Here is a 25,059-nt window from a genome sequence, read left to right on the forward strand (position 1 = left end):
TCTTAGTAGCCTGACAGTAGTTCGGCTACTTTCAGAGTAGTGTAGCTTTTCTATAACAAACTTTTTTTTTTTTTTTTTTTTTTTTTTACAAATGGGTTGTAATGTCAAATTGTTATCTAATCAACAGGAAACAGGGAATAATCACATATACACTCACCTAAATGGTTCTTTCTCCGTTACACTGGAAAGTCTGATTCATTCTAGTGAATCATTTTGCTCTAAACCATGCTCTCACTTATGTAGTGTTTGAAAGTTTGGTTCATTCCAGTGAACTGATTCATTTGGATGTATTTGAGAAAAAGTGATAAAATGTAGGGTGGGGTCTTGGTTGTTGATTGGATGGAGGCAGATCGGCTGAATGCGAACTTGCAGTCGTTTGTAAGAAAGGGGCGGAGTTTAAGTGGACTAAATGAATGGAGAAGTCTGGCATACATGATCCGATTTTTCAGGAAGGTGGATTTATGACATTTTGATTTAAAAATGTTGAGGTAAAAAAATGAAACGTGCATGGATTGATCGATCACAATAAGATTTATAAAATAGATGGTGAATTTCTATTTCATGAGATTTTAAAAATACTGTCCGTTTAAGCAGCTTTAATGTAGTTAGCTAATGTTGTTAGTAACTTGCTGTGAAGCAAACTACTGTTTTTATTTTTAAATTAACCCTCTATAGTTTTATAGTGTGAAATTGCCTTTCCCAAATCTTGATCCTAGATATCATTTGTGACCCTGGATAGGGCTGTGCAATTAATCGTATTTTCGATTTCAATTTCGATTTTGGCTTCCAACGATTATGAAAACAAGATAATCGAAGTAAAACGATTACTGTACCGCTGCTGCATTCCGTTCAGCACACCTTCCTTTCCTTCACAGTGGTGCGCTTTTATTCCTCCCTAACCCAAACTTAACATCCAAATCAGCCGAATAAGAGAGGGATGTAAAATGCAGTCTACTGTTGGTAAACTTCGGGACGTGCTTTATATTAAACATAAACCGTGCTATTAAAAGCTCATTAGGCCGCGAAACGGACGCTGTTCCCTAGGTGGGCCACCTGTGTGCGCGCTCCGAGACAGTGCGGAACGCGCATAAGCAAAGGGCTTCAGATACGCGCCTAAACAGTCAAATAGCCAACAAATGCCGTTTTGGTAAGTATCGTAAATGCAGTTGGTTATGTCTTAAGTGTACACTGAGAAAGTGCGCGTGTGTATTGCTGCCTTCACGTGCTATCGGAAATTTGATAATCACCACTTCTGAAGTCGTGATTACGAGCTCATCGCATTCATGTTGCGAAATGAAAGGGTGTTCATGTGCAATTTTTACCTAGGAAACTCGTATTTACCATAATTCCGAGACCTCGTGAAGGCAGCAAAACAGTAGCCTTATATTGGGTCCGTGCAGCTCTTAAAGGGACAGCAGCCAACATTAATGATTGCTAAAGGCATTGTTAATCTAACAAGAAAAGACAAAGATAAAATCTCGCTGCTCACTGCTCTTGAATGAATAACTTTTTTTAGTTTTAAATAAGAGTTAGTCTATATTTAATGTATACAGCAGTTATTTTATATTTGATTACTTTATTCAATTTCTGTTGGGTATTACTTATCTAAATATCACTGTTAGTACATCTATCTGAAAACCTAAAGCACTGTTTATTTAATTTGTATTTTTGTTCTGTTGTATTTTTTGTCTGCTTTGTTTGTATTTAGTTTCTTTGTTCTTATTTAATTGGTGACAGTTTATTGTCTTCTGTAGCTGTTTTGAGGACTTTTTACTGACATTAATTAACCTAGTATTAGTTTTTGCTGAAGTATTGATAATTGTGAAATTTCACTGACATTTAAAATTACTTATATCATGAAGTAAGACTTTGATTATATAGTAATCATGTTAAATAATCGTGATTTCAATATTGACCAAAATAATCATGATTAGGATTTTTGCCATAATCAAGCAGCCTTAACCCTGGACCACAAAACCACACAGCAAAACATCCAGTGTTAAATTAACACTTCCACTGTCACCCGGTGTTTATATAATCTGGTGTGGATTATATAAACACTGGCAATGTTAATTTAACACTAACAGTGTTCATTTAACACTGGAGGTTTTACTGTACAGTCATAAGTTGCACGGGTATATTTGTAGCAGTAGCCAACAATACATTGTATGAGTAAAAATTATCATTATCATGTTCCATGAAGATATTTTGTATATTTTCCTATCGTAAATATATAAAAAAAAATATTTTTGTGAGTGGATATGCATTGCTAAGGACTTCATTTGGTCAACTTTAAAGGCGATTTTCTCAATATTTTGTTTTTTTGCACCCTCAAATTCCAGATTTTCAAATAGTTGTATCTCGGCCAAATATTGTCCTGTCCTAACAAACCATACATCAATGGGAAGCTTATTTATTCAGCTTTCAAATTTAGGGTCCAGGGTCACATTTAGTAGTGAGCATTTTTTTTGCTGATTGTTAAAATAAGCTTAATTGTAAGTGTTTTAGAGTGTTTTATAGAACGTTTAATTTTTCTAGTGCTCTGTTCGTCCCCTGTGGCAACATGCTTCCATTTAGACCCTGAAATGAATTATATTTACTGTTTGAAGGAAGGGATGTTATTGTTCATCTCAGACAAGCAGCGGTTGGGTTTGAACACACTCAGTCAGACCACTGTAATGTGTCTGACCTTTTGTTCTCATTGACGGATGAGGTATTGGCTAAAAGGAAAATGAGATATTTCCAGCGTTCCCTTTGACAGGCATACAAATGAACGAATCAAACAGCATGATTCCACTTAGACGGATCAGTATTCTGGCATTGTGAGCAAGAGATCATCAAGCTTCATGGAGAATATGAAAATTCCGCTTTAAATATTTCTTGGGGAAATTTGTTTTCTCTCTTTTCTTGTTCCTCTCAGTGTGCAGTGAGTGGGTGAACTATTGCTTTAGTTATTCCTTATAATAGCTCAATGTGCTTTATGTCTTTATATTGTCAGTTGAGGGGCTGCTGCTATCATCATCTGTCACTCTGCCCTTGATTAGACCTCCGACATCCCCCTTGAGTGTTATTCATAAAGACTCGCTCGTGAATGAGCGCACAGCTCTAGGATACGTCCGAATTCCTGTACTACATTTCAGAGTATGTTCTGAATTTGATCTCAAGTATTGAAGTATGTGCTGTAGTATGCAGGTGTGTAGTATTAATACATTCTTGAACATACACTAATACTAACATTCAAAAAAAAAAAATTTTTAAGCAATTAATAGTTTTATTTAGCAAGGATGCATTAAATTGATCAAAAGTGACAGTAAAGACATTTATATTTTTACAAAAAATTCTATTTCCAATAAATAGAGTTAAAATGATTTCTGAAGGATCATGTGATACTGAAGATTAGAGTAATAATGGCTGCTAAAAATTCAACTTTGCCATCAAAGGAATATATTAAAATATATTAGTTAAATATCTTAAATTGTAATATTTCACAATATTGCTGTTTTTACTGTATTTTTGACCAAATAAATGCAGTCTTGGTGAGCATAAGATTTCTTTCTTTCAAAAAAAAAAAAATAAATCTTACCAAACCATACTTTGGAAGGGTACTATTCTACTGAAAGTTTTCCACCTTTTTTCGTCTTTTCAAATATGATGGTTTGTGGACTGAGGATCCATCATTTTTAAAAACTGTCCACTGGTTTCACACTTCAGTAGATGCAGTATGTCATCCAGGTATTGTTCGCCCGCTGTATTATTATCAGTACCGAGTATTTGTAGAACATCATTTTCTAACCCTGCTATTTGAGCACTGAAGTATGGATATTCGCACACTAGTTCTGTTTTGTCTGACCGTATTTTAGTTTATATCTAGGCCATGTGTATTTGACTGTTATCCCCCCAAAACAGGCTAAAGACAGTTTGGAGGACTTGCCCAGTCACTCATTCCAATCTGCTTTAAAGAAGCTTATATGGGCTTTGCTGAATGGCTTCCCGAATGGGCAGATTTGCAGGGAACTGAACAATCTATGAGAAAATGAATGATTTCAAGAAAAGCGTTCTTTCTAAGAACTAATATATGTGATGCTGTGTGACGTATCTTGATCAGGTTACTAATGCAGGAAAATGAATCGTTAATCAAGACACTGGGGAAGTGTGCTCAGCATGAAGCAAATTACCTGGATTAGCATAGCAAAACGCTGCATAATGTACCTTTACCGCTATGTGGAGTCACAGTGAGAGAGAGATGCCTCTGTTAATTACAGTAGCGGTAAACAGAATGTGAATGTGACAGGGCTAAATGGAGCTGAGAGAATGGAGAAGCTAAAATGGAGTCCGATTTTTATATTCCCGTCATGTTTGTTTTGAATTTGCTGCTTAAATCTCTGACATTTGACACATATGCACATGATGTCTAAATGGATGAGAGACATTGGACTCAGAGGTACTTTTTGACAAGTAAAAGAAGTTGTCAAGAAGTCATCATCAAACAGTTCTCTAACTTTTCTCTAACGGTTTTCTTTTTTAACCACCTTTGATCAAATCAGAACATCTAAATACCACCAATTTTCCTTGTAATTTTTTTCTCAGCTTTTGAAGAAATTTAAAGTGTTAGGTCACCCAAAAAAGAATTTTCTGTCATTAATTACTCACCCTCATGTCGTTCCACACCCGTAAGACCTTTGTTTATCTCCTGAACACAAATTAAGATATTTTTGATGAAATCCAAGTTTTTTTTTTTTTTTTTTTTTTATCCCCCATAGAAAGCAACATCATTACCGTCATTCAAGGTCCAGAAAGGTATTAAAGACATTGTTAAAATAGTCAACGTGACTACAGTGGTTTAACCTTAATGTTATGAAGCGACGATAATACTTTCTGTGCGCAAAAACAAAACAAAAATAACTTTATTCAACCATTTCTTCTCTATCCTGTCAGACTCGTACACAGTTGATGCAGTGAACGCAGTTCAGCGCTTCCGTGTTCACGTCCGAATGCCGGCTCGGTATTGGCCAGCTCCTGCGTCAGCATCACACGCATGCGTTGTACTGCTCACGTGATCAGCTTTGGCCAATACAGAGCTGCCGTTCTGATGTAGAACCTGGAAGCGCTGCAACGAAAATAACGTAGGAGAATGACAGGGGAGAGACAAATTTGTTTTTGCGCACAAAGTTTTCTTGTCGCTTCATAACATTAAGGTTGAACCACTGTAGTCACTATTTTAATGGTGTTTTTACTACTTTTCTGGACCTTGAATGTGGTTGAAGGTTTTATGGGTTTGGAACGACATGAGGGTGAGTAGTTTATGACAGAAATGTCATTTTTGGGTGAACTATCACTTTAAGGACTGTGATAGTTCACCCAAAAATGAAGTTACTATTTACTTACACTCATGTTGTTCCATTGTTACTTGACTTTCTCTTCAGTAGGACACAAAAAGTAGATTTTTTTTTTTTTTTTTTTTTTTTTTTAAAGAATATCTTTTTTTTCTCTGATTTAGTAGGACACTTTTTGTCAGTTTATTTGATGGATGTGCTTTTGGGTAAGATGTTTTGGTTCAAGCTAAATTTGAAGTAAATTTAACAAGACATTTATTTGCAGATATTGTCTTCATTTAACATGATGGACTGTCCCGCAAATATAGGGTTTGATGTTTATAAATGCATGTCCTTACAAACATTTATCATTGCAACCACAGTTTCCACTAAATTATCATGTGGTAAAGCTGTGGTAACTTGCTATTAGCCGCTACTGTCATCCAAAAAAAAAAGAAAGAAACGTAAACAAAATGACAGAAGGATTCTGAAATATTTGTTTTATTGTTTGAGGGGGGAAAAAATCATATTATTTTAGTTGTAAGAATAACTGTAGTTACTGTGGTATTTACTGTGGTTACCATGGTAATTTTTTTTTGTGATTATTTGTGGGTAATGTGCGTGACATTATTGTGCAGCTCCTTTCAGAGCGACGGTCTTTTCACACTGATGACAGATATAGGTCACTTAAACATGAATGCGAGTTACAGTCAAGACCAAAACAAAAAGACATGGTATGTGAACTTAGACCCTGACAGATATTTTAAAGTAATATGATTATATTTATCTTTTTTTAGCTTAATTTCATCTCCTGCATATTTTTGACACATCTTACTGATATTTGCTTCTGAGAAAATGATTCAACTGTTTAATATTGTAGTAGAGAATATGTTAAAACGGTTCTCTTAAGAAAAAAAGCAAGGTTCTTTGTGTTAGATGCTTGTCTTTGACTGGTTACTACATACCTAGGATCTGGATGGGCCTTTCTCTGACTGGCTTGAACATCTGGCCTGGGTATTGAATGCATTTCTGCTTTCAATGGAACCAGTACTATTACACTTGAAGTCTGTTTGTGTGCAGATATTTGAACCAAATTGTTTTTAGAGGGAGAAGACTGCATCATTAAAGGTGAAGTGTGTTATTTCTGCATCACTAGAAGCATAAATGACTGTTTTCCTCTGTCTTTTATTGGTTGATAAACAGACAGTTCCACTCCCAAATTCACTTGATTGGCTGAGACAGCATTGCTGTTTTGGTCTGGTAGGGATTCTCAATCAAACAAACAGAACAATGTTTGATAGTGCCACAGGGGATTCATCCTGCGAATGACTTACTTATAGTTGTCTCTGCAAATTAAGATTCAGTTTTAACACTGAAAAAAATGACACTCTTCAGCTTTAAGTAAAGTGTAAAATAAACTAGCGAAGTTGACACATTTTTGTTGAACTTCTCACATAGAACAAATTTTGACATCCAGTATTTAAATGGATCTCTAAAAAAAACCAAAGTAAATGAAATGTTTTAATCAGATCATCCCTGAATATCTGACATGTTCTACAGCACTAAATGCTGCAAAAGTGGCTCCACAACAGGACTCGTTCCGCTCTTAAATGCAGTCTTTGCTTTCTGTTATATCCTCAGGACATTTTAGAAATGACCAATTAGAGGGAACCGTGCCCAAATCGTTTCAATTGTTGACATTTACTCTGGAGCTCCAGTTGATGATATCACTGATTTGGGAGCGAGGTGTAATGCTTGACCTGTTTGTTTTTGGGTGGGAATAGTATTCCTCAGCTAATTTCCCTCTGATAAGTATCTGACAACCCATAGTGTGGCACATTATCTCCGGCTGAGGAAAATGGTTTCTTCAAAGTGTGAATTGATTTTGCTGGATGCCTGTGCGACGCGGCACTTCAAAATGCTCAATGTTTTTTTTTATTTTTATTTTTTTATTATATTGAACCCATTTTTTTGCTTTCTCTATTTGCATGTAAATGATCAATTATTGCTTTTGGCAGGGTTCTGCCACCCGACTCTTGTCTGTAGTGAGGAACTGTACTGTTTCACCTTAACAAATGATGTTTGCACTCCCACCCCCCACTTCCATTCGTAATTATCAACTGTTTGCACTGCTGGCTACATTGATTTTTCTTTCTTTCTTTCTGCATGTCATGACTCAACATTTAGTAGTCTGTTTAAATTGAATTGAGGGTGTGTTATGTGAAAATGACTGGTTCTTTCAGAATTATGCCTGAATTTTCGGATGCAGAGAATTACTTGCATGCAGGAGCGTGTCGTCTGCTGCAGTTCACAGCATTTAGAGGATAGAGAAGGGTCATGGTTTTGAAGGGTTGAAGCAAATTAGTGGAATTGTGCAGGGTTGATGGACATGCACAGATGTTTAAAAAAGTCTAGGGATGTCATATCATCTAAATGACTGGTAAAAAACTGGTAATATTAATCATTTCAACATTATATAATATATTATAATACATATTATATTATGCGTACATATTTATTTATTTATTTGATAAATCCATATAATACTGGGCCAAAAATTATTTTGGTATAAGCCATATTATAAAGTAACAGATAATTGTATGGTTAGCTGAATTTTATTAAATGCATTTAGCATTATTTTTTTCCTCATTGCTGTCTGTGATTTTGTCAGAACAGGCCTGCAAGCAGTTGAGAAGCATTTTATACAATGTTTGTGACTTGTTTCTAGCACTCCATAAAGAGTTATCACAGAGGATCAACACATTTTAAAAGCATTTGCAGATGTTTGCTCTGTATCAGTTACGGTATTGACACTTCCAATAATCTGTCTCATTTTGAAACGCATGCTATTGCTCAGGAATATTTTGAGGGTTTTTTGAAACCTCATTGAGAAACAGTTGATACCCGATATCAGGTCGATTTGCCTTAGCTCTGTTCTTTCTTTCTAGATCTGCACATGAAACTTGATTGCAGATATGCACCAAATTTTCCACTACATTTATTTTCTCATGAATGTTTGCATATTTCCGTGATTGCCTACTAGTGGATTCAAATATGCAGAAATGGCAATCTTCCTCTCCTGGAATGAAGCATGTACTCATTTCACAGCCTCTAATTGCATTTCTGTAAAATGGTCAATTGTTCCACTTGCACAAAGACTAAAGTAGATGCTAAAGTGTAATCCTTGCTCTGATCATTCATATCGGTATATGATGCAAGTTCATTTACACAAGCAAAACATAATTACTTAAGTTTATTGAAATTACTATCTGAATTTGATCACTGACCTGTTGAAAAGTTGTTGCTATGTTGTCAGGGTGTTGTGGGAGGTTGCCACAGTGTTGCTATATTTTTTTATTTAGTGGTTTTTAGCATGTTGCTACGTGGTTGCTATAGTTTCTTTTGGGAGTTTGGTAGGTGGTTGCTTATAAAGTGCAACAGTGCCCGCCCACTTATATAAATATATGAACAATATATTTTTTAAGTTTATTGCAAAATATGCTTATATATTGAAATATTTAAATATTTTGAGAGTATACGGAGACCGACTTGATTACATCATTAGCAGTGCTTCATGAGAGTGGGCGGGACTAAAGAGATTTTTTGGTGCGTTTTTCTTGTTTCGACTCTGATTGGTGGAATATTCTGTACAGCATCATGGGTAATGTAGTTTTTCACCACAAATTCCGCTGTTAAACATGATTATTTTAAAACTAAGTTGAATTAATGTGGGCTGATGGCTTCAACAGAAGCAAATACTATCAATTAATAAACTTCTAGCTCACAGTAGGTCTTTCTTTAAAGGTTTATAAGTTATAGTTAAAAATCAATTTCCCTATGGAGAAAATGATTGGAGTTTTTAGTCCTGGAACCTGTCTGTTGCACTCTATAGAGTGCTGCAGTGTGTTTTTGTAGGCCAAAATCTTGATTAAGTTCAAACGCTTCTTCAGAAATGCCCAAATGATATGCATATCAGTGGTGATGTGGATCCATTTTTGTTAATATGAGGTCAAAAAGACTGTTTGGAAACAGCTGTTTGGATAAGTTAGAAACTTGGCTTTTCACAGTATTACTTTTGCAATCTGACCAGCACAACAGAGACTCGGTGTTCCTGTGTTCGCTCCATTGCGGGCATTGCTGCACATTGCCATTTGCTGATCCTGTTCTCAGCAGCTTAGGACATATGTGTATCATGCTCAGAGAGATGTGGTGATCGGCCATCCAATCCAGTTAGCAGCTATCCGAGCCGGGTACGATGAGAGGGCCCCGTCATTATCACTTGGACATTCATGCCACACATTACCGTCTGACCTTCCCATCGCTGTCACTCAAAAAGCGGCCTCAGTACCCTGTCACATTGTGGACGTTCATGCCAAGAAACCAAAGATTCTCCACCCCTATCACTTATACAAGGTTAATAGCCCCTTAATTGGCTTACCTGGCAACGTGCAATCACTTGTGAGGTCGGTAAATTAGATTTGGTGCTGACACATACCACTCTACATGTTTATGGTGTTCTGCTCTCGCAATTACATAAAGCATTGCTGTTCGTTTGTACCCTCTGTTTCTCTTCGTCCTTACCTCCCAGCGAACTGTGAAGGAGCTCACCCAGCCGTTCATGAAACGTATCATATTAAAGTGTGGTAACTGCTATACGTAATGAATTTTGGATTAGGAGCGACAAAGCGGCTCTATGATAACCTTTCAGAAGGACGCAGTTTGTGAGCAGGGGAAGCGGGTTATAGCGGGAGTCTACTCCCAGACACCCCAGGGTGGCTGCGTTTGATGTCACTCTAGCTGAAAACTCCCCAGCGCAACACAAACAAAACATGCCGTACCAGACCTGTGCGGATACATCAGTAGAGCGGGAAATGTCAGATCGTCAGGGGTGTGCGTGTGAAGTGAATTACTCTGGTTTGGTGAGTGGCCCTGGGAGGATACTCTAATTTCAAGCTGAAGGTGTAACGTGTCTTTTATTTCTTCCCAGGTGCAGTGGACCCTAGTGTGGACAGGAGATCACGGAGGGACCTTCCCCACGGACTATATGAAGGGAAGGGAGGGGAGGGGGAGGGGGGCTGCTGACGTTACTCCCAGCTTGAAGAACACACAGGTTGGCATGCCTTTAAATTTGACATGTTGTTTTTACAATGTCATGAAGTTTATTGTTGTTCACTTTTAGTGGCTGTAAATTTAGATGTTTGTCCTTTCAGTACAGATAATTTAGTGTCTTACATTTTGTACCTTTTTGCATTTTGACTCAAAGGCAGTGTTTTCTGTGCCTTTTTTATCTTTCATACTCACAACCCCATCAGTAAGGCTCAAGTACCTCTTCTTTGGCACAAAGCCTGACATGTGTTCCTTTTAACTCTGGCATTAAGTAGAAAAAACATGAGATTAATTATTAAACATTTTGCCTAAATTTATTTTTAATCACAATTTTTGCTTTATGTTGGAGCTTTGACAGAGTGTAGAGCTGCTGTGCTTTTGGGAAAATATATATATAAAAAAGTAAAAAAAAAAAAAAAAAAACTAATATAATGATATAAATACATGGTTTAATAATAATGTTTTAATTCATATAATGTATAAAATTTATAAATAATGTATACTACATACTAATTATTATCATTGTTATATTTATAAACAAGGCTGTCAATAGATTAAAATTTTTAATCGTGATTAATTGCACCCTTTTGTGCAAATGTATGAATATAATTCAGAAATTTATGTACACCAAAGCACCCATGAAAAAAAAAAAAACATTACAGACCAAAACTTCAGAATTCACAGTGTACAGTATATGTGTACAGTGCAACAAGAGCTTGTTTACATTTTAGATATGTCAAGTTGCGGTGCTGCACAGAACCACATAGAGAATCCATTCAGAATTACTAAACAGCAACATACACATGACAGATAAAAACATTATCCTGAATGAGTGTGGGAACAATGTACTGAAGTGTGCATTAATACAATGTGCAATCAGTGCGTCGAGAGCGCACATACACTGTTTGTTTGCGCATCAATATAACGGACACATGCGTGCTTACTGTATGGCTCCTGTACGTCACCGCAGTTGTCTTTACCTTGAATTACAATTAGCATCCATCAAAACTTTACTAGCGAGACGCTGGTTTGCTTTATCCAGCCGTGAAATGTAGTTTGTATATCATCAGGGCAGCTGTGAAATGTTTTGATGTTCCGTTTGTTCAGTCTCTTCAGAAACAATGACAGAATATGACAGCTTGTGTTTTAAAGCTAAACAGACACTGTAATGAATAATTCACTGAAAACGGGTCGCGAGTCACTGTTCTCTCTGCCATCTCTAATCAGCCTGGTTTTCTTTATGTTGGTGCTGTTTTGAACTTATTGTTTGAATGCAGTCACTTACTGGATAATTGTACTGAAAACTTTCCCAGAGTTTAGCGGCTGTTACGTCCAAGGACGTATGTTTTGTTTTGTTTTTTAAAAAGATCTGATCGCAAACAGAGAAGTGAAATCGAGTTAAAGGGTTACAGGTGCTTGCGCCACTGTAGATGCTCAGTGTGATAAACTCCCGACTTCTAAGAACTTGTATACTGTATGATAGAGCTGCACGATATTGACATTTTTTTTGTTGTTGTTTTTCTGCGAAAAATTAGTAATCAAATGTAAAATAACAATGTATAGTCTTCAGTGTATAAATTTAATATAATTAATCTGTGTTAAAGCTGCAAAAAGTGAAAAAGTTTCTTTGTTTTCTTCTTTGTATTTTGTTGTTTGATCACATTCATGATGCAGAAAGCAGCAAGAATATTAGTCTGCTGTCACTTTAAGGCCGTGTGTCCACCAAAGCATTTTTTCCAGCGGCTAGTGTACTTTTCCAATTGTTTTCAATGGGACCACCGTGTTTTTTAAACGGCAGGAGTGTAACGAGGTGTTGAGCGTCTTTTTCATGCTCAAGCGCTGAGCGCTTTGCATTTTTTACCGGTCGCCTCGAGTTGAAGACTGATTTCTTTGTTTGAGTTATTGTTTACAAAGATATTTGCAGAGGCAGACATTGTGACATAACTTTGCATGTATGTGTCTGTTCAAGCACAGATAGATGCAGAAGTGAACAGAATTTAGTGTTCATGTTGTTCATGTCTCTGTGTGTGCGCACAGAAAGTGCGCACAACTGACAGGACCTAAAACACGTGCAAATTATGAACTTTCGCTCTATGATGGTTAAACATTGCAATTAATCCGAGAATCGTGTGCGTTTCTAACCGTCTGCTCCGTACAGATTACCGTTTTCTATACTAGACATCGCACTTCGTGCGATGTGACCATCACAGATGCGCACATCGCAATATCGATGCTGAAACGATACATCGTGCAGTCCTACTGTGTGATGTAAATTGCATTGATGCAGTTATTAATTATTAAATTATTTTAATGCGTTAAACGTGTTGTTGTAGATTATTACTGCTGCTGCAGAGCAAGTACAAGAACTTGCTACTGCCAATAGGTACACCGATACACTGCTGCGAGTAAGACATAGTGCTGCTGCACAAATAGCATATATCAATAACCCATAGCAGATCTGGTAGAGCTGGGGAAAGTGGAGGGTTTTAGGGGAACTCTGAAGCGCACTGCAAACTGCTATAGTGAATGTAACCAGCCATTTAAATGTGTGAGCAACAAGCTCATTGGCTGCAGATATGACATGGACCAATGAGCTTGTGCCAAGTAGTTAACGCTGTAATTATCATCATCTTGCGTTAAGACCCATCAGCCTGCACCATCTAGAGTTTCATGACAGAACTATGTATATATTCTAAATATAAAGAATAAAAACAAATGTATTTATTTGTATTTTTTGTGACTTAGTTAGGACAGTTAATAACCAACATGAAATAAAGGGGAAATGAGGGAGACTGGCACTGTGATGTAACCCAGGCAAAGGACAACCGCTCTTTATATGTAACTTGCAACACAATACTTTCTGTGCCACAGCTCTGATGATTTCTGCAGGTTATGTACGTTGTTCTACATATCAGCATCGACTATTTAAAAAGAAATACTGCTCGACCCCTTATATTGACGCAAAAAATGTTAATGAGATTTTCATGTGGTCACTATGAGTGTGTGTAAATATGACTCCCATTGTCTCAAAAAGCATGACAAATAACCAAACAGTAACAACATTTCAAGCGGCTTAGAACAAAGTACATAACATCTGGATAACGTTTGACCTTTGTACACTGTCCTCTGTACCGGCAGCGGGTCATTCCCTTCTTCTGCCATAAGCTGAGAGATGTTTACATATCCCGGACGATTATGACTTTTCATGGAAGCACGGCGAGCATAGGAAACATGCTGGGTTGATTTGGCCAAATTGGAAGCCTGTGAGTAATATACGGCAGAGCAGACCCGTGCTGGATGAACGTCTGGTAGTGTTTATGCGCAGGGTAGCTGCATCTGCGCACAGCCCAGTCCTGCGAATGCCTTGTACCCTCAGGCCTCCAGCACCTGCATAATGGAACAACAGAGAAGAAAGAGAGGGGAAAGAGATCAAATGACAAGGGCTTGGGTTTCTCACTTCAAATGTTTCTTACTTTTTGAGGAAAATATTTCCACGACCTCGGAGAGTTGCGCGTTGATATGATGGAGCGGCCTTGTCGCTGTTTCGTAAACATTTGTCTTATTGCGTGTTTGGCTGTTCTCCCCAAAAGCCACTCTTGAAAATCCATGGAGGAAAACAAATCACAGGGTGCCTTACACAATGATTTAATATATCGTTTTTTTTTTTTTTTTCTCCTAGCTTTTTAGTCAGGGATTAAGAATTGGGGCAGGCTGGGGCAAGGAGGGAAAGAGGGAAATAAATAAATAAAGGTGGTGGTTAATCTCGCTTAGTGCAGTGTGAACGCTGAGCAGTGCTGTGGCCTAACAAACATCTGCCTCACACACAGCCGAGCGGGATCAGCTAAAGCGATTAGCGCGCTCACGTCAGCCTGTGGAGATGGGTGCCCGTTACAAAAGCCAGAACACCAGCCTTTCCTCCCACACTCCACCTGGAACACTGACACTGCAGCGAGAGGCCCCGCTCCAACAGCAGCGCAAGGACCGGCTCACAAATGCTACCCTTTTTAATCTTCTGTCTTTTTACTCTCTCTCAGAACAAAGCAACATGTAGCTCGGAGGATTGAACAATCTGTCGTGGTACTAAAGCAGATGCTTATCACAGCCAGAGTTGTATATGAAACTTCTTAATTAGCATATGTGTAATGAAATATGGCATTCATTAAGGTGTAATTGTAATTTTACACTTGCTTTGTACCGAGACATGGGCCTCGATGTGATAACGGGTGACCTTTCCATTGCTGTGTGTAAAGGGAGACTGCATCCTGCACATGCTTTTACAGTTAACCTCATTAAAGCAAAGGAGGGGCAATACTTCCTGAAAGGGGTCTTGACAGTTTTCTTTCACTTTTTCTCTTTCATTTCATTCCTTTTAATTATATATATATATATATAAATATTCTATGAAAACAAGTATTAATATTTTATATTGTTTATAATATTTGTTTAAAGGGATAGTTCACCCAAAAATGAAAATTCTGTCATCATTTACTCCCCCTCAAGTTGTTTCAAACCTGTATAAATTTCTTTGTTCTGCTGAACACAAAGGAAGATATTTGGAAGAATGTTTGTAACCAAGCGGATCTCACCCCCCATTGACTACCGGTCACCGTGATTTTGCCAAGTAAGACATGTTCCTGGATCAACATATTTTGTTGATCCTGGAACAATATTCCTGTCTGAAAATTTAGTCTTAACCCTATTCCTACCCCTAAACCTAATCCTACCCATAACTTATCCCTAAAATCAGAGGGGAAAGATAGGTGAATAACATTGATGTAGAAGCACCTAACCCTGGTTGCAAGCCTAAACTTGACATAAAAGTTAAACTTGTCCCTCAAATCTGATTGGTTGATTGGAATGTTGTTCCAGGCAAGATCTGCTTGGTTACAAACATTCTTCCAAAATCTCTTCTCCCTTTTTTTTTTTTTTTCTTCTCTCTTTAATCTTGACATCCAAATTTGAGTGTCCCCAGTCGTGGCGAAGGCAGCGATGCGATGCTCTGCTCTGTGTGATGCTGGCTTGGTTTTATGGCCTCATTTTTCAACAATATTGTGAAATTGCCTCTTACATTGTGTGGCTCCTCAAATGAGGCTAATATCTCCTTGGTGATTTACTTTTTGCAACAATTATTGTCCACATTATATATGTATTTATATATTTTAGAATATTTAAAGCATTAGTTGTGTAATTTTTGTTTTATCAGTTTTATATATTGCTCTGTTTGAGCAACCTGAAACAATTGCATTGGCTCAACCGATATTGTGAGTCTGGGGGCAAAACTGTCGGTTTGACTGACTAATGGCAGACAGAGGGAGTGTTTGTTAACCTATTCAAAAACCGCCATTATTTGGGGGCAGAAATGTCACATTTTAGCTGTCAAGTGTAGCCACCTCTTTTTCATCTAGACTTGAAGATGTTTTGCAGTTAGAAGATATTTATGTCTTCATTGTCTCCCATACCACATGATAGCACCACAGTAAGACATGACTTTGACGGTGAAGTTTTCTCTGGGCATGTGTACAAGCCACATGGTGCATTTGATAAAGAAAAAGGATGTCAGCACTCGCAGGATTAGCTCACACCACAGGAATTAACATCAACATCCCAGCTCCTGTAGCACCCAGGATTTCACTTCTCTTTGATATCTAGCCTGCGCAGTTACAGGAGGAAAACGCATCTGAGAGGAGGAATACTCCCAATTCTATGTTTCTCTTTTCCATCTGTGGGAAGGTTGTCTTTACCTCTGTGAATTACTGTGTTCTCCGTTGATAATAGCACAGCCTCAGCTAATAGTAGTAGTGTTCTAAAACTGTAGTTTTCCAAGCTAAAATCTACTCATACTCTTAAGTATTTAAACTACAGTAAAGCTATCATTTTAAAAAAGTAGTTAGCTACAGAAAAAGTAATCACATGAAAGCTATTTAAAGGGATAGTTCACCCAAAAATGACAGTTCTGTCATCATTTACTCACCCTCAAGTTGTTCCAAACCTGTATGAATTTCTTTCTTCTGCTGAACACAAAAGACGATATTTTGAAGAAAATGGGTAACCAAACAGTAGATGGGCCCCTTTTGACTTCCATAGTATGGAAAAAAAAAAAATGGGGCCCATCAACTAGTTACCAACATTCTTCAAAATATCATCTTTTGTGTTCAGCAGAAGAAAGAAATTCATACAGGTTTGGAACAACTTGAGGGGGAGTAAATGATGACAGAATTGTCATTTTTGGCTGAACTATCCCTTTAAGGGGGCAATATCTTTTTAAATATATAAACTACTATTCAGAAGTTTGGGGTTGGTAAGATTGATTTATTGCCGCAGTTTGTTTGGCTGTAAAGCTGTGTGCCTAATATACACCTACCAAAAATTTATTAATCACAAAAATGGTACAAAACTAAACTACTGCTACAGTACATCAGCGTCACTCGCAGTCAAATAATACAGCTTTGCCAAGAATTGCCTATATACTGGCACTTTGTTGTTAATGGAGGTTTGCCATCAAGTTACTTTACTTTTTTTCCCCCCATTGTTGGCTCAGATTAAGTTCAACACCCTTTTTGAATGGAAGGTGTTGAAACAAGCTGAAATATCCCTTCTACCTATGCCAAAAGTGCATTCATGAAGAGCACTGACTGTGCAATGCGGGACAGATGTGGGGATTCCTCTGGAAATATGTCTTTTGTGTGGAAGGGAAATTAAAGCTTAGGCTGGGATGTTCTTCATCTCACTTTTGGAGGTGAAGAGGCAGATGATTGTGCATCTGTGTTGCGTTTATGCCAATGACAGCTAGCATCCTGATAGGGCTCAGAGTTTGACACTATGCCAAAACTGATAGTCAAGAACACTGTTTCGGTGTAGCATACATTTGAACGGGTCAGTAGTCTTGTAACCTATTGATTTTAGAGACTCAGAAACAGCTCACTGGAAAGATATGGTTTTTGTGTATTTTTTTTGGAACTTGAAAGCTGTAGGTTTCATTGTGATTTACGTGGAAAAGAATGACTAGTGCATTATTAATCAGTACTTTTTATGTTCCACTGTGGACTTTAAACAGCAATTGTTTTACGCATATGTTGTCATAGCAGCGAGATATAAACTTTTCCTTTGTCAGTTACTCACCAGTAATCATCATCGAATCATTAAATGTACAGATGTGTGTGCTGCCCTTGACAGGAAGCTATATGATTACAAAAGATGTTTTCTGTTAGCCTGCCAGGCCATGCAACCATGATGAATGAGTGTAATATACAGTGCATCAAGAGTGGACACATGCATTAATGACTCTCAATAATTTGAGCAATACATTTCAAATGCTACTTGCACTCAGAGACTGATTGTTTCTGAATGATTTAATCTTGTTGAGTTGTCTCCCGCCCGTTCGTGTCAGTAAACAGGAAAACAATGTGCTCATTTGAATAATATCACAAATTGTGTAGTTCCTGGCAGTCCCGGGCTGTGCAGTGTGAAGAGTGCCAGCCCTCAGGGTCTGAGTGAACAAAAACAAATCACTGCATTGCTTACACAATTACAAACCTGCGTACTATTCATCTGCACAGGATATGCGAATTACTTATCTGAATGCGTCTCCAGATATTATCACTTGCACACAGTGTTGCATAGATTGAGATGTTTGAGATATAGGTTTTTGAAGCAGATCACTGTGCACATGCGGAAGAGGAATCTGGCAGGCATAAAAGGAGTGTTATTTTAATATAGATTGTCAAAGATTAGCTTCACATTACTCTATATATTGTCGAATTATAATATTACAGTATAAAATATAAGATGATCTAAAGTCAATCAAAAAGACTTGATTTGAATCAGACTCATTCACTTAGTGAATCATTCTGAGCCATATACATATGTGACCCTAGACCACAAAACCAGTCATATGGGTTAATTTTTTGAAATTGAGATTTATACATTTATACAGCATTATCAAAGCTGAATAAATAAGCTTTCCATTGATGTATAGTTTGTTAGGATAGGACAATATTTGGCCGAGATACAACTGTTTGAAAATCTGGAATCTGAGGGTGCAAAAAAATCTAAATATTGAGAAAATTGCCTTTAAAGTTGACCAAAAGAAGTCCTTAGCAATGCATATCCTCTCACAAAAATAAATTTTTGATATATTTATGGTAGGAAATTTGAAAAATATCATCATGGAATATGATCTTTACTTAATATTCTAATGATTTTTGGCATAAAAGAAAAATCGATAATTTCGACCCATACAATGTATTGTTGACTATTGCTTCAAATATACCTGTGCGACTTATGACTGGTTTGTGGTGTGGTCCAGGGTCACATATGAAAACTGAAGCAAATGATGTAGAAACTGCTAAAGCAGATTCGCATATTGGAACTGTAATCAGTGCATACAATCCTTCAATTTGTTTTCCTTCAGACATTGAAAAAAAAAAAGTAATTTGGCTCCTAAATGATTCATTTTTGGAGCCGGTGGCTTCGTAGTAGTTGTTTTGGTCTGGAGCCCTGGAAGAGCTTGAGATCTATTGGGGTGGAGAGTGAACTCAAACAAAGCCTTGAGTTATCAGAACATACGGTCTCATCCAGCTGCACTGATTATATGAATTTCTCTCATTTATTTGCTGGTGATTTAGGGCGTTCACAGTGTTGGTGTTGCTCGCTGGCAGAACTATCTGGAGTTGATTTACGGATACAGTCTGTTGGATAGAAAATCTGAGGTCATTATGATTCTGCCCAGACCAACATTAAAAAGTGTATTTATTGCACTTCCAGTTTTTATGTGTGATCCGTAGCAGGCGGCTTGCACCAGATTGGATGCTCTCATTTGATAAACCTCCATTTTGCTTGTATTTGACAGCAGTCATCTCAATACATTACATCCAGCGTACGTATATTGCTCCTTCAATCATATATTTTCATTCTCTCCTTCCAACACTGTGATCTTTATAGACTTCATAAAGAAAGACAGATGTTCCAGGTTTCTTGGTTTCATCCACCCCAGACTTCCAAGGTTGGGTCTCGGTGACATCTTATGTTCAAGGCCCTCAGAAGGACCTGCATATGTGGGGCGGCGTCCGCTCCCTCAGAACTGCCATAACAAAGCAATTAAAGAGCTGCGGTGATAGGGAAATTTTTATAGTATCAGTAAGGATGTCTCTGAATGTCTACGAGGAAGGAGGAATGTGGTAAGCATTTTAAAGCAGCAGTCCATTCAAGATCTGAATGAAAATGCTCCCACCTCCAGCGAGACGACCTGTAGCCCCACGCTTTCCAGAGAGGAGAGCTTGAAAGACATCCAGACTGAGTTTAAGACCTGTGCTCTCCTGTAAATGAAGCACAGAAAGAGAGGGAAGGGGCCTCTGATATGTTTAATTAGCAGAGGGTCTAGCTAACTGACTTTTAAACTTCTGATTACAGTGTGGAATTTCACTTAAATTAAAGAGTTTGAGAACTCTTGGAATGGAAATAATGGCAAGAATAGAACAATTGTTAGAGTTTTTTTTTTTTTTTTTTTTTTTTTTAGTAGTAGGTTGCTTGCTGGTTTTTGGCACCATATTTATACATTTTATATGATATATAAGATGTTATAATATATTTTTAAATATTTGTCTTAAATTGTAATTTTTATTTTGTATTTTTTATATTTAATAATTTATAAATGTATTATTGTTATTATTTTATAAAACCGATTGATTGATTCATTGAATGATTGATTGATTGATTCATTGAATGATTGATTGATTGATTCATTGATTCATTTATTCACGACCAATATGTTTTACTTTGACATTATGTTCATTACAATTAAGCACATTTTACCTACAAATTCTGCAACGTGAAAAAAGAATACATTGTTTAATTAGTAAAATATATTGTACTTAATTGTAGTGTTTTATGATATGCCTCTAATTTAATCCTCAGTGCATTATGTTAATAGGAATTTGGAGGGGAAATTTGCCTAATTATCATAAAATCATTTTATGGCCCTTAAAATAGGCTTCATTTTTTGGGGGGGGGGTGAAACATGACTTGGATACTTTTTTGTAAGATTGATATGACCACTTAGAGTTTCGAAGCCAAGTTGTAACGCTTAGCATTACTACACATTCAGCTATAAAGGTTATGTGTCACAAGCTATCCGTTGACGTTCTCAGATATTTCACACATGCATAAGCACGGTTTCAACTGTTTTGAGAGGCAAATAGCTGCATGGCTGCGTGAGCTGCAGAAGATTGTTGTACTGTCCAGACCCAGATACCAGAGAGTGAGTTATTCCCTGCACCGTGACCTGATTAATTGAGAACGTCTGAGGTTGTCTGTGGGTTGTGTTCAGGCTCCAGTCGCCGCCCCAACCTCATCCATCTCAAATGCTTGTGTCTAAAGGTTAGCCTCCGAACGCTGACCCCTCGCCTCTGCCGCAGACAAAAAGTCAGTGTGCTTAAGTTGATTGAATGAGAGAGAGCAAGAGAGTGAGCGCGGGATCAAGGGAGAAAGATAGCGCAGAGCGAGCGAGAGACAAAAAGAGGCAACATTTAGACAGCTGCACGCGTAGTGCCATGTATCCATGTCTGTCAAAGGAAGATATTTCTGTCTCCTTAGTGCAGGCCTCAGGCTTCCAAGCAGGCCATCTCGATGTCATCACCGTCACCCTGCTGTCATTGGCTAAAAAGGCCTGGCTGCGTGCATGCCTGAAGAACAGCATGTGCTGGAGTTAAGGGCTCTGCTAGCCCAGGCCTAATTGGAGTGCGTCAGTCAGGCAGCTTGACTCATCGAAAATTACTGGGAGCAGTGCGCTTAATAGGAAAGCAGAGAGGAATGACAATAAGGTCATGATACCACCACATCCAATGGCAACGATCACATTCCAGGGCTGCAGTAGTTATACATTACGAGCACCCCATGCTAACGGTGGACACGATGATAGACGGTCACATGGCGATCAAAATGAGCCCTGTCTTATAGATACAGTCAGGGGCCAAAAATAACACTGGTGCCAAATGGAAGAAAAATTGGCTTTGGTGAGTATATAGTCACTTGCCAATTGGATGGATACTTTATTAGGAGCTGCAACATAATATGTGGTTTAAACTGAATTGTAAGAAGAGTCTGACCCTCGCTGATGTAAGTGGCGTAAGCAAATTGAATCGTACATCTGCTAACCCTAGTGAAAAATAAATATACTAAAATGTATTTGAAATACATTATGTTCTTGTTAAGTATACTACAAATACATTTACATATTTATGTGCTAAATAAAAATACCCTGCAGTTGTACTTTTGGTATACTTAAAGTCTGCTAAATTGGAACAACTAATTTTGTACTTAATGCACTTTAATTGTGCTGAAGTAGTGCTGAGGTCCAACTAAAGATATACTGAAGTATATTTGATTGTGCTAAAGTGGAACTATTGCAAGTATACTTTAGGTACACTTTAAATATCTTGCCTTTAAAGACTGATATTATTCAAAGTCCATACAATCCTTATCAATATTGACATTAAAACACATTTTAGGCTTAATATTGAGAAATGTGCATTGTGCACAAGTAGTATTCCAAATAAAGTTAATAATAATTTTTATATCAGTAAGTCTCAAGTGATATGTCAGTAAATGTTAATATATTTGAACTATACTTAGTATGAAATAAAATTTATTTTAAATATATTACTTTTTTATTAGGGAAAGAAAACATCTGTACATCTAACAAATTCAACCTCAGTGGAAAATCATTTATTTAGCTACTATGCCTATACAAAGTGTATTTCTCCAAAACTACTCCACACATTAAGGCACCAAAATGATGTTGATGATGATAATAGCAATAATAATAATGGTTATTATGGTAACACTTTACAATAAGGTTCATTAGTTAACATGAGCTAATAATGAGCAATACATTTGTTACTGTATTTACTAATCTTTGTTAATGTTAGTTAATGAAAATACAGTTGTTCATTGTTTGTTCATGTTAGTTCACGGTGGATTAACTAATGTTAACAAGATTTTAATAATATATTAGTAAATGTTGAAATTAACATTAAAAAGATTAATAAATGCTGTATAAGTGCAGTTCAAGTGCACTAATGTAGTTAACTGTTAACTAATAAACCTTATTGTAAAGTGTTACCATTATATTTAATATTATTTTTTATTTTTATTGTTGTTGTTTTTTTAAATAGATTTGTGCGTGTTGGCCTATTGTGAATTTTTAGATATGTTTTTCTATTTAACTTTTAATATAATAATAATAATAATAATAATAATATCATAATTATAATACTTTTGGTTTGTAAATATATTATATATGTATAGGCCTATTATTTTATATTTATATTGTATTCTTTTGATAATGAGATTGTTTCGCTTTTATATTTAAATAAAAATTTTGTTTACAGGTCCCACTAAAATATGCAATGTGCTGAAGTATCAGAGACATCTGAACTGTGGGAGCTGAATTGAAAGCAAAATGCTGAGAAATTTCTTGTCAGAAACCACACAAACCAAAATAATCTCAAATTACATATGATATCATTTGTAAGACTCATACATGACAATTTTTGTATTGTCAGAAATTGAAACGTTGTTCGGTGCTTCCTAAAGATTGCATCGTAACCTCATGGCACACATACTTTTGCGGTGTAACGTGAGGTGGGTGTTTATGTTCTTTAGGTTAACATGGTTATCTGTGGAGGAAACCTGGCCTGCTGGCTCTGTTCTGATGAGCTGACTTCACTCCGCAGCTGCAGAAATATTCTCTCTCACTGAGCTGCAGGGACATGCCAGTATTTTCATTCCTAACTTCAGGCATTTCCGAGCTCTAACAAAGAAAGAGTGAGGTGATGAAACTAGGGTGGAAGCTGTTTTCCAAAAGCACCAAATTATTTTTCTGTGGGAGCAGTAGATGCCGAATTTCACTGAAGCTCTATTAAGGTTGATTGAGAAACATTTCATGCTGTTTCTTTATAGTAAACATCGTTTCTGTAGATGCTTTCTCATGAAGAAAAGTCGTTGTCTTACATATTTATTTGAGTTATATCCTGGCACCAAGTACTGGAGATTCAGGACTACTTGTCAAAAAGGCTAAAAAGCGTGACGACACTAGTTTGAATGCCACATCAGCACATCTATTCCCTCCATTTAACACTCCATTGCTTTACTGTATTTTTTTTAAACTGGCGGTATTGGAAAATTACAAGCTACTGCTCAAGTCACCATCTTGTTTTTAATCCTTTTGGAAACCGCTTCCCTCCTGTGTAATACTGGTGGATCCTGAACCGGAATCCCACTCATTTTTCGTCGAGTTACACTCAATCTTCTCCCATTGACCACTGGGAAGACTCCTGCTGAGGATTGACAGGGAGAGCCTTTGACAGGCGGATACCAATAAACAGGGAATTGCCCTTCCAGAGAAAATAGCTTGGTAATTGTTGGGTACGTTCAAGCTCGGCCGCAAAGAAAAGGCTGGAGTGAGCCTGTGCATTTTTCTGCCCTGCGTCAGGGCTGTAGATGTGTCAGCAAGCCCCTTGCTCTTGTGCGCATGGCTGTGGCTGTCTGCTCGACTTGGCCCGGTGCTGGAGGCCCAGCTGAATGCTTAGTGGTTGGCAGGCTTGGCCGCTTGCCTGTATAACTGGAGTTTGAATGAAAGGGGCCTTGTGAACTTTTGGGCTACTGTGGCATTTTCCAGCTGCCGAGCGAAGTAATTAAAAATCTTTAGCTATATAGCTGAAACGTGTGGAGTTAGTGCGCTCGGTTTGCTGGAAACACATTGTTTGACTATAGATATACTAATAGAAATTCTGTTTAAGTTTCTGTTTAAATCTTAATCCTTGCCACTTTCTCTACTCTTGATTTGTTCATGGTTGTGCACACATTTACAATTTGGATTGCTAAATCTTCGACTCAGTCAGTCTGTTTACTGCCAGTGATGCTTTTTAAATATGTTTGACACATTGTTCTGCACTTGTTTCCTATTGTCTCTGCTTTTTGATTGTTCCTTTGAAACTCATCTACAGTATTTCTAGGATTTAAACCTGTAAGTATTAGCAAAGTCCCTTTCAAGGAAAGTCTGTTCCCTCTGCGGACATATTTGCCTCCGGGCAGCTATGTCGGGCATCCAAGTCCTATCTATTTGAATGGGGGAATCCTGAAATTAAATAACATATTTCAAATCAGCAACAAAATCTGACATGAACTATCCCATAAATGTTGTTTCATATGCTCAAATAGTGTTAAAAAAAAAAAAAAAAAACTTTATTTTTCAGGCTAGACGAGCCAAAGTGTCCCAATCAATCTGAATTCACCCTATGCGAACAAAGTAGTATGTCTGAATTCATAGTATTCGAAAAACAGTAGGCGAAAAGTACCCGGATGACTTACTACTTCCGGTGAGATTCTGAAGTGCGCATACGATGGACACTTTACTATCCCATGAGGCCACGGAAGAGGATTTGTGAATGGAGTTGAAGGGATGTAACTGACGCTGGTAGGTCATGTGATAGTAACAAGGCAGATGTAGTACGTCCGAATTCATTCATACTACACGCATTTGTACTATATAGAACGTACTTTAAATTTAAATTCAAATGTAGTACCTACTCAACAGTAGGCGATTTCAGACGCAGCTAATGACTTTATCAATCCGCAATTGGCT

The 25,059-nt window shown here is 37.3% G+C and overlaps 1 protein-coding gene across 6 annotated transcripts in view; it reads left to right on the plus strand.

Moving 5' to 3' along the window:
- The window catches only part of zmiz1a (zinc finger, MIZ-type containing 1a), a 149,315-nt gene that overhangs the window by 31,153 nt on the left and 93,103 nt on the right, over nucleotides 1–25,059 (plus strand). For all 6 annotated transcript variants that reach the window (XM_051917624.1, XM_051917627.1, XM_051917629.1 and 3 more), the window contains one exon: nucleotides 10,300–10,422. The gene's annotated coding sequence lies outside the window, so the exon portion shown is untranslated. The remainder of the gene's footprint in view (nucleotides 1–10,299; nucleotides 10,423–25,059) is intronic.

Source organism: Ctenopharyngodon idella, chromosome 13, assembly GCF_019924925.1.
Source record: "Ctenopharyngodon idella isolate HZGC_01 chromosome 13, HZGC01, whole genome shotgun sequence".
Taxonomy (NCBI): Eukaryota; Metazoa; Chordata; class Actinopteri; order Cypriniformes; family Xenocyprididae; genus Ctenopharyngodon; species Ctenopharyngodon idella.